Genomic DNA, 9,217 nt, shown 5'->3' with positions numbered 1-9,217 from the left:
GGGGGGGGATCCCTCTGCATGTTTTCCACTCCACACCTGCAGATGCTCAAATTTTCCCCCAGCTTGCAGACATGGCCCAAGTCAGGGCACAGCAACTTGGGATATCAACAGATGCCCCTGGAACATCATCATTCCAGCTGATTTTGCTCCACTGAAGATGCCTGTTTCCAGCCATAGAGGTTGTCACACAGAACACCGATATATTAAATCAGGTTACATGTGTAACAGATGGACAAATGCAGAGAGGTTTGCTAAGACATGAGCCTTCTTATGTGATGTTCTATAGAAACATATCAAAGCATGCCATGCCATGGAAAGAAAAAAAAAAAAGTCAGTCTGAATAGGTAAGTTAGATAAAAGCTAGATGTCAACAAGAGGCATAGAGTCGAAAGTACTGGTCAAAGACCACACAACAGGTTAGCGAGCAAGGTGAGAAAGAACCTATATCTCCTGAAGGCCAGTTCAATCCTGCTGACTAAAAGAAGGTAGTGTTGTCTATGATAAGAAACAATAAACCACATACTTCTGTTGGAGAAGGCATATGGTAAAATAAAGGAAATTTTTACATTCCAGGGTTTTTTTCATAGCAGTTCCATTTTACAGATTTTAGGGGTTTTGCTTTTACGATTTTAAACTAAATGTAGCATATATTTAAAGAAGTGGCAAGTTCTTAAGAGTGAAAAAGTTTTACAATCAAAAGAAAGAAAAACAATTATGCTCTGATGCACCCTCATAATCTACGCCAAGTGCAGGATTATCAACTCTTCTTTGTTAGATCCAACCACCTATCTGGATACCAAACACTCAGACATATTTCAAAGAGCATGCATCATGCAGAGGCCAGTTATTTAGGATTAAAGGTAGATGTTAACTAAAATCATTATTTGGTGAACTCCAGAAGACATCACTACAAAAAGGCACTCCTTAGTAAATCATAATCATTATGCATTTTTCAATCCACTGACTGAATTTTGATGCACATTACATGATCAATGGTGTTGAAAATACAATTAAATGCTGCCTAGGTCATCCTATTCTCTCATTTAGGCATAAAGTAATTATATGCCTTAGATCTCCAATGTCTTCAAAGAGGGTTAAATTGCTTCAGTGCTTTTCTGAACAGAAATATGCTTTGGCATATGTTTTGTTAAATCAGGGCCTTTGCTATAAAGGACTGCTGCAAAGCAATGTAATTGAAAGAGAATATGAGAGGAAAAAAGGAAAGGGGATTTTGGAGATTGCAGACTACTAGAACTCTTTTTATAGTATTATTTTAAAACTTCTGGGGTTTTGTTATGATATTAATCATGTTATGTTCCCTGGCATATACAGGTTTTTTTATTATTTAAAATGAAGAAGTAAATGCATAAGCATATGGTGTACAGCAGTGGTGTTCAACGTTCTGGCTCGATGGGCTTGATGAATGGTGTAGAGTCAGTCCACAAGCTGGATCTCATGGTGGGGAGCAGGGGGGTAGTTTGTCCTCAGGGCTCATCCAACATGGGGTTGATCCACAGGTGCAATCCTGCTGCAAAGTGGCCCTGAGCTCCAGATCCAGTTGTGACTTGACCCCACGGTGAACTATTCAACATGCTAGTACAAATCCAGCATGCAGGACTACATTACCTGGCCCATGGGGCTCCCCACAGCTCCAAAAATTGGTGGCAGGGGAGCAGCAGAAGCATTAAATAGTTGCAGCTCTGGAAGCTGGAGGATGAGCACCACTGGTTTAATGCGCACTGAAAAATCCATGGCAGAAAACGGATTTCATGAAACTGCAATCTTACACAAGAGCATTTTTTTCCAAAGTTTTCAATAAAAGATTATCAAAACATTTTATTTCATTAGGATAAAAAAAATTAATCTGCTAAACTGAACCCTGTTATTTTGGCTTTTATATCTTGACCTAGCCACTTCATGTAATATAATTAAGAAACAAGCTACTGAAGTTGAACCAAGCTGAAAGGAAACTTTATGTAGTAGCAAAACTAAGGGAGGGGGATTCTGGGGCAGCAGCCTTGGATGCCAGCCTGGAGTGGCAAAAAGAGCAGCAGGTGCACTGCAAGCATTGATGTCACCCTATGTGTGGCTGCTGCCCAGGATGCTCAAGGCTTTAGTTACACTTCTGGCATCAACATCTTGGAAAGTTGTTTCTGCTTTCTTGGCAAAAATGATTTAAATGTTTTAGTCTGTTATTTCCAAAACAAAAATGTGATTCCTTTGTTGTTGATGGTTTCAGATAATATTAAACTTCAACTTCTCATTCATTTATGCAACGGTAGGAAACATTAAGATCAGAATTTCCTATGGAACCAAAGTTCTATTTTCAACCCGTTCTAACATCATACTGTCATATCATCATAAAGACTCAGCCCAGATGGATGGGGAGGGACATGAAATTAGCAGATTCAGTGAAATGGTATATTAAAACCTTATAACAAATTGGAGAGAGAAAATTGTTTGCAAAAGCATCTGTTTGATTGTATTTCTTTTTAGAGTACACTCAGAGCCGGTCTTAGGCATGGGTGACCACACAGGGCACTGTGGCCAGGAGGGTGCCCCACACACACACACACACACACACACACACACACACACACCCCCCCTACCCTGCCCCACTGCTTATGCTAGGTGGGAGCCATTGGGGGAATTTGGTGGCAACTAATGCGGGGCCTGCGGAGCAGGGCCTCCCCACTCCTCTGGCTGCACCCAGAACTGATTGGAGCTGGCTAGCTGGGGTAGCCAGATAAAAAGCCCCTGTGGGGCAGTGGCCACAGTGGCAGGATCTGTCAGGCAGCATGATGGACTGGGAGGAAGGTGCCCAAGGATGGACAAAGGGAAAGGCAGCAGTGCCCAGTAAGAAGGTGACATGGCTGGCTGGACCTGGCTTGTGCCAAGGGCTTCACCATCACTGAGTTGCTGGGGCTGGAAGACAAGCTGCAGCTTCCCCAGCAATCACCACCAGTGCTGAGGGTGAGGGCACAGGTGAGTGGACAGCACTGAGTGGTAGCACCCTGCCACTGGGACTGGGCTTCCTGTGAAGGCAAGCCTACCTGCTTTCAACCCACCTGCCCTTCCTACTGGCCCCTAAACCCACCGCCCACCACCAAGCCAGCATCTTGGGTGAGCACTGCCCCACAATAGCCCACGGAATCCATTGTCACCTGCAGCCGCTGGGGCATACGCAACACTCATGCGCTACCCCACCATGCACACACCTTTCACTCACACCCCCACACAGCACAGGCAACTTGGGGGGAGGCGGGGGGGAAATACAAATTTGTCCTGGACTCCATTTTCCCCAAGGCCAGCTCTGAGTACAGTACATTGATTTAGGGTCTCTTGTTTTTATAACTACACAAGTGATTGCCTTTATAGATCAAAAGGAATAGCATCTTGCATTTCTGTTGTCTATTTATCTATTTTCCTAATTCAATTTCAAAATAATTGAGGCACATATGTTTCTGTAGTGCCTGGCACACTAAAGACACTCTTGAATTGGGCCTCCAACCAATACCAAAACAGATAATAGAATAGTTGCATCATGTATTTAGCTTTCTAACCACTCTCTTTTACTTCAGTATTTGCTGCAGACTAACAGAATAGACTACATCACACATACCTATTATCACTGGCTTTTAATTTCCTGGCCCATGTCATGCAGCAAGTTTTGTTCCTTCTATTCCTTGTGTTTCTACTTAGTATTAATTCTAAACGCTATTTCTTGTTTTTCTTCTGGGAAGTTTTCAAACCAGCTCCTTGCCTGGATGCATCTACAATACCATGTTTGTCTTGTCTTTGCTTCTTGGATATTTGTTTCCTCCTTCTCCAGTGCTCGACATGCTGCCGTAAAATAATTATGCTTCCAAGTATAATAATGTTTTCACTTATTGTGCTCTATGCTCTTAAACTTATACTTTCTGCTGCACTAAAATTATATTACCATCAGCTTGATGATCTGGACTAGATTCCAGGTTGTGACTAGTTCTTCAGGTTACTCTTCGCAGCATCAGACAGTGCTGGAGAAGTCTACTCTTTTCTCCATTTGACAGCTTCCCATTTCACTTCTGCTCACCTGCTGGTGGTATTTAGTTCCACAGTTCACGATGAACTCATTTTGCTAGACATTCCTGTTTCAGCCTTTAGCTTGGAAACTGTACATTTTTTAATCCTACAGTACTCTGTTGGCACCTTTCTTTTGATTGCTGTTGGTCTCAATTTCTTTATTTTTCTGTTTTCCTATTATGCTCTTAATTTCCAGCTTTTCTGTTTTCTATCAAATCTCAGAGGTTGCCTGATCCTTCTGCTGGGAATTTTGGCTAAGATTTTTGAAGGTTCCTAGAAGGACATTGGAGCCCAACTCTTAGTGAAAGTCAGTAAAGTAAATGTTGGCCTCCTAATTCCCATAAGTCCCTTTGAAAGTCTCAGTTTGATAAATATCCATGATTGGAGGCGTAATTAATATGGTGTGCTTGGTGTGGGGTGGAGGGGCAAAGTATTACCTGCTCCAGGGACTAAAGTCCCCAGTTGGTGCTGCCATGGTGATCTGCTTGTCCCAGTGCTTGTTGCTACAGCAGCAACATGATGCTCACGTACCTAGCTGCTGCAACAGCAGTGGCACAGGGTTAATGTTGCTGCCACAGCACAAAGCCCATAGGGCCTGCCATTTTGGCATCCCCGCTAAGCTGGTGCCAGGGCTGGTGCACTGTTCACCTGTCCAGGTTAGCTCCTTCCCCATAATACCAAGTTACTTACCTCTATAGGCTCCTGAAAGGTGAAGTGCCCTCAGTGCCCTATAAAATCAAACTTCTTTAACATCCTCAGTTAGGGATTAGTCTTAGACATATGCAGCAGTCACCATCTGCTAGTTGCATCCCTGGTAAACTACAAATGACACCATGTTCAAATGAAAATCAAGAGTAAAAACATTAATGAAGACAGAATATCACCTGTAATGTTAGGAAGTGGCATCAATAAACTAAAAAGCCTACTTGCCAGATATTCCATTAGAAGCTTCACTTTATAGCAGTATAAGCAATTAACTTTAGAGAACTGTACCATTAAGCTAATTTTTGTGTTGATGAGACTGAATTTCTTAACATGAAGAAGACTTTATCCTCCATGTTACCATACCTAATTTTTTTGTTGTCACAGCCATTTCATTAGCCGCTTTAGTCAAACTCACATGCCCCTCCTCAAAACAGTAAGCTGTCAAAAAGGATTATTAAATACTATTATAGCAGCATACCTGAAAATAAAGATGCCTTCTGATAATGCAGTGTTTCAAGTGTATTCAAATGTACTACATTTTATACAAATAATGTTTTTTAAAAACAATTATGTAAGTCAATTTTAAATTAACTTTGAATGTTTAAAAACTATTCCGTTTGTAATTTTAAGTGTGAAAATAAATTATTATTGATAATATAAATGAAAAATTGTAGTTTGATACCTAAGAGTATTAGTATGAGACACCTCTCTGCTTTAATGAGCAAAGCTAACTGTCTTAATGTTATTTCTGGTACAATAAAGTTTATTTTGTTCATTTAATGAGCAAAAGCCCATGTGGAATAAAGGATAGGTACATACATGAATTTAAGGGCAGAAGAATAATTAAATAATATAGTTGGCTGTCTGTTCTGGGGGTACAAGCATGGGGGAGCAAGGAGCCCTGCCCACAGGGGAACCTGGGACAAGGGGAACCCAATGCCAAAAGAAAAACCCAGTAAAATAAAAAAAAATTAAAAAAAAAACTAAACCCTTTTAGGACACCGATGATTTAAGGGAACAAAAGAAAAACCCACACGGTTTATTAGCCGTGCTTATATGTAGCTGGAGCTGGGTGAGGTCAGCAGGACATGCCGTCCAGCGGATTCAAAAGCCAGGTCTGAGAGGGAGTAAGTGGGGATGCCAAGAGCAGGAGAAACTGCAGGGATTCCCCATGCCAGGTGCACCCAGCAACGGCAGAATCTGGGTGCATCCAGCATACGGAGGCTGTCATTGGCACTGACAGAGCTGAAAGGAGCATCCCACACTGGCGGCAGATGACATGGGACCCAAGGCAGCTCAGCAAAGAGCCAAGGAAGACCCTGGCTGGGGCAAGGATGCGGATCCTAATCAAGGAGATGTGCTAGGTTAAGGCTAGAGTTCAGTGGAAGAAAGAGGGCTGCAAGCCCAATGCCCCTTTCCTTTTTTCTTTTCAGTCTTTTCTTTATTTGACTGCAGTTATAGTTGGTTAGGGTAGTTCCTTCCTTTTCTCGGTCTGTTGGGTTTTTCTCCCTCTTTTACTTTGATGCAGGCTCTCGCTGATTACTTTGTTGTATATAGGTCTTAAGTGACAGTAAGGTAATTCTGGCAGAGGAAAAGGGCAGCAGTAGCATACAGTTCAGAATGGAACCACCAGACTACCAAGACATCTCCATGGGCAGAACACCCAGAAGCCCCTGGGTCAAGACAGAACAAAGGTCGGACTAACGAAAGCATAGGGAGCCTAAAGATCCAGAATTGACATCACTGGAGGGCAAGCCACACGAAGATCTTGAGGCTCATCTCAGGGGCTGGCATCTGGATGGGGTGTAGGGGAGGTAGAGCCCCATGTACATCTGCCAGGAGACGCAACAACTCCGGAGGTCCCCTTAATGGGAGCCCCCACCACTGAAGATCCATCCAAAGTCATGGCAGGTGAGTTTTGGGATTTTCCCTGAAGTGTCTGAGGGTCTGTTCCAGGATTGTACAAAGTCCCATTGCATCCAAAACCAGGCGCATGTGCTAAAGCTGCACGGGAGCGGATAATTGAACTGAGATGGACACACTGTCCCCATGGGCAGACCCAGGATTGCCACAGCTGGCATATGGCCACCCTCTTTTGGCTGTATGGTGCACGTGCAGTCAAGAGAGCACGCTGTGCATGTGTCACACAGCAGAAAGTGCTGTGGCTGTAGCATCTTGCTGTGATACTGGATGCAAGGGCCAGTGGCAAAGCTCTGAGGGCTCACCAGAATTTCAGTACCACTTCTGCCTGAGCTTCACATACTGCAAGTTCTGACTTGCAAGCTACTCCAAAGTCTGCTCCTATTTGCTCTTCTGCTCTCTCTTGCTTCCCCCACCAAATCAGCACTAGGGGATTGGGGTGAAGGCAGGGGGAGGATGGAACCAGTGACATTGATGCTCAGCCCCTGTTTTCACAAAGCCCAGAATGGCCATTTTTTCTGTGGGAGAAAAATCTGGAACACATATATACACACTTATTATATATGTTTATATAGTTTTCTACCATAAGAGTGGAGATTCTCCTGGTAGAAATGGAACATCTGTGTGTGACCTTTGTTTCTTTTAGGACTCTCCTTTTAAATACATTACCTGCAAAAGCAAGGGAAACATTCCAATTTCTGCTAATTCACAATGAAGAAATAAGACCTAAAAGAAATTCTTGGATGTTTCTTTTTTTCAGACGGGGTTGGGGGGGGGAGAGGAAATCAGTAAAATAATGGTAATCGCAAGAGATCAAAGGCTAGCCACTGAAAGGGGAAGAGACTTGAAATCATGCAATTTAAAATTCCGATCATCCTTTTGAACTCTAGTGGTTCCTCAAACTCGAAGAAAGGAGCTACTATTCCATCATTGATCACACTGTGAATCACCATGAATACTGAGCCCAAGAAGTCATCTAGCAAAAACCAAAGACTATCAAATTAAGTCTACAGTTAAATTTTTAAAAAGCGCAGAAAAAAGTTGCTGAAGAGGAAAAGTGCACAACATCAAAAAAATATACTACCACATCATTTAAGGTTTTTATCATGGTATCCCAATATATTAGGCAATGCAAACTACCTTTTTCAAAACAAAAAAAAAATTAACATTTGCAGTTCCCTTTTCTTTATTTAGCTTTCCTTTGTGAGAAATAGCATTAAAGGCCTCTTATTTATCCTTCCTTTATATCTACTTAGAATATTATGCAAGGCAGCCTCATTTTGTCTGTGTTTTTCTAGAGAGAAAAAGAATATATAACATGCTATAAATTCTGCAACTCTTACACAAATCCTATGCTTTATATGGTGGTCAGAAAGATAACCTTTCGTCTGTCATCTATTTGGAAATTATAGATTCCTGAGCAAGTACAGAAAAATGTAATAAAAATACAAATCTCTAAGATGGAATATTCAGCATCTCACAGTCACTGAAAGCATACAGAACAGAGGCATTAATAGAAGCCTCTGAAGCACAGCTTTTGACTGTATGCGCAATTCAGTGTCAAAGACAACTTTTCCTATTAAAGAACTCATTTGTAGAGTATTGGGAGAAAAGATAGAAGGAGACAGAAGGGGTCCTAGTCATAGTTTAAGAAAATTAAATGAAAACAGCATAAACAAACAGGTTTGCGAAGCAGCGGTATACACGAAATTTCTTTAAATACGTGTATCTGGATCTTTTAGAAAAAAAATAGTTTTTCTTGGTAACAAATATAGTACACCTGATTCATTAAGTCTCTGAAACAAATTCTATCACAAACCAATGAATAGTTCTGTGAAAAAAAATAAAATTTTACAGTGCTAAATGCAATCTTTTAAATCACTATCCATTTATTCCATGTCCTTCCTCCCCACCAGGACCAGCACCTAAAGCAGCAACATTTAGTTATGGTCACAGAATACAAAATGAAAGATAAAAACCCCTAGGTATGTGAACACATACCAACCTAAACTAAACAGACTTATGTTTGGTGCCATTTTTTCCTGTAGAAAAATATACTGAATAAAGCCAGTGCAGGGAGTTTAATGTAAGTATTCCATCTTTCCCAACAACAGAAATTATGAAAACATCTCAGCCCTGATTTCCCCTCATCTGCTCCCTCCCATTATTTTTTCTTTTTATGTCCTATGTCACTTCAAGTCTATCCTTGGTGTATCAATTCCTCCACAAAGCATATATTACATACTAGATACTCTGATGATCATTTTTAAATTTAGAAACCATGCAGGGAGAGTGCACTATGTAAATCTCAGTGCATAAATTTGCAAAATTTAGGGCTGCAGCTATAATATTAGATGAGCGAATCATCAACTCCTTTTTAAAGCATCAGATTTTGTGTGTCCAGTGCAACTGTGAACCTTTTTAGTCTGGAGGTGCCTACATCCCTTGATCTGAATTGATCATTGATATATACATTTTTATAGCCCTTAAAATGAATGCAGTTGCATGCAACTTAATTCAGTGCAGT

This window comes from Alligator sinensis, unplaced genomic scaffold, assembly GCF_000455745.1.
Source record: "Alligator sinensis unplaced genomic scaffold, ASM45574v1 scaffold454_1, whole genome shotgun sequence".
Classification (NCBI taxonomy): domain Eukaryota; kingdom Metazoa; phylum Chordata; order Crocodylia; family Alligatoridae; genus Alligator; species Alligator sinensis.
Note: the sequence above shows the minus strand (reverse complement) of the source record.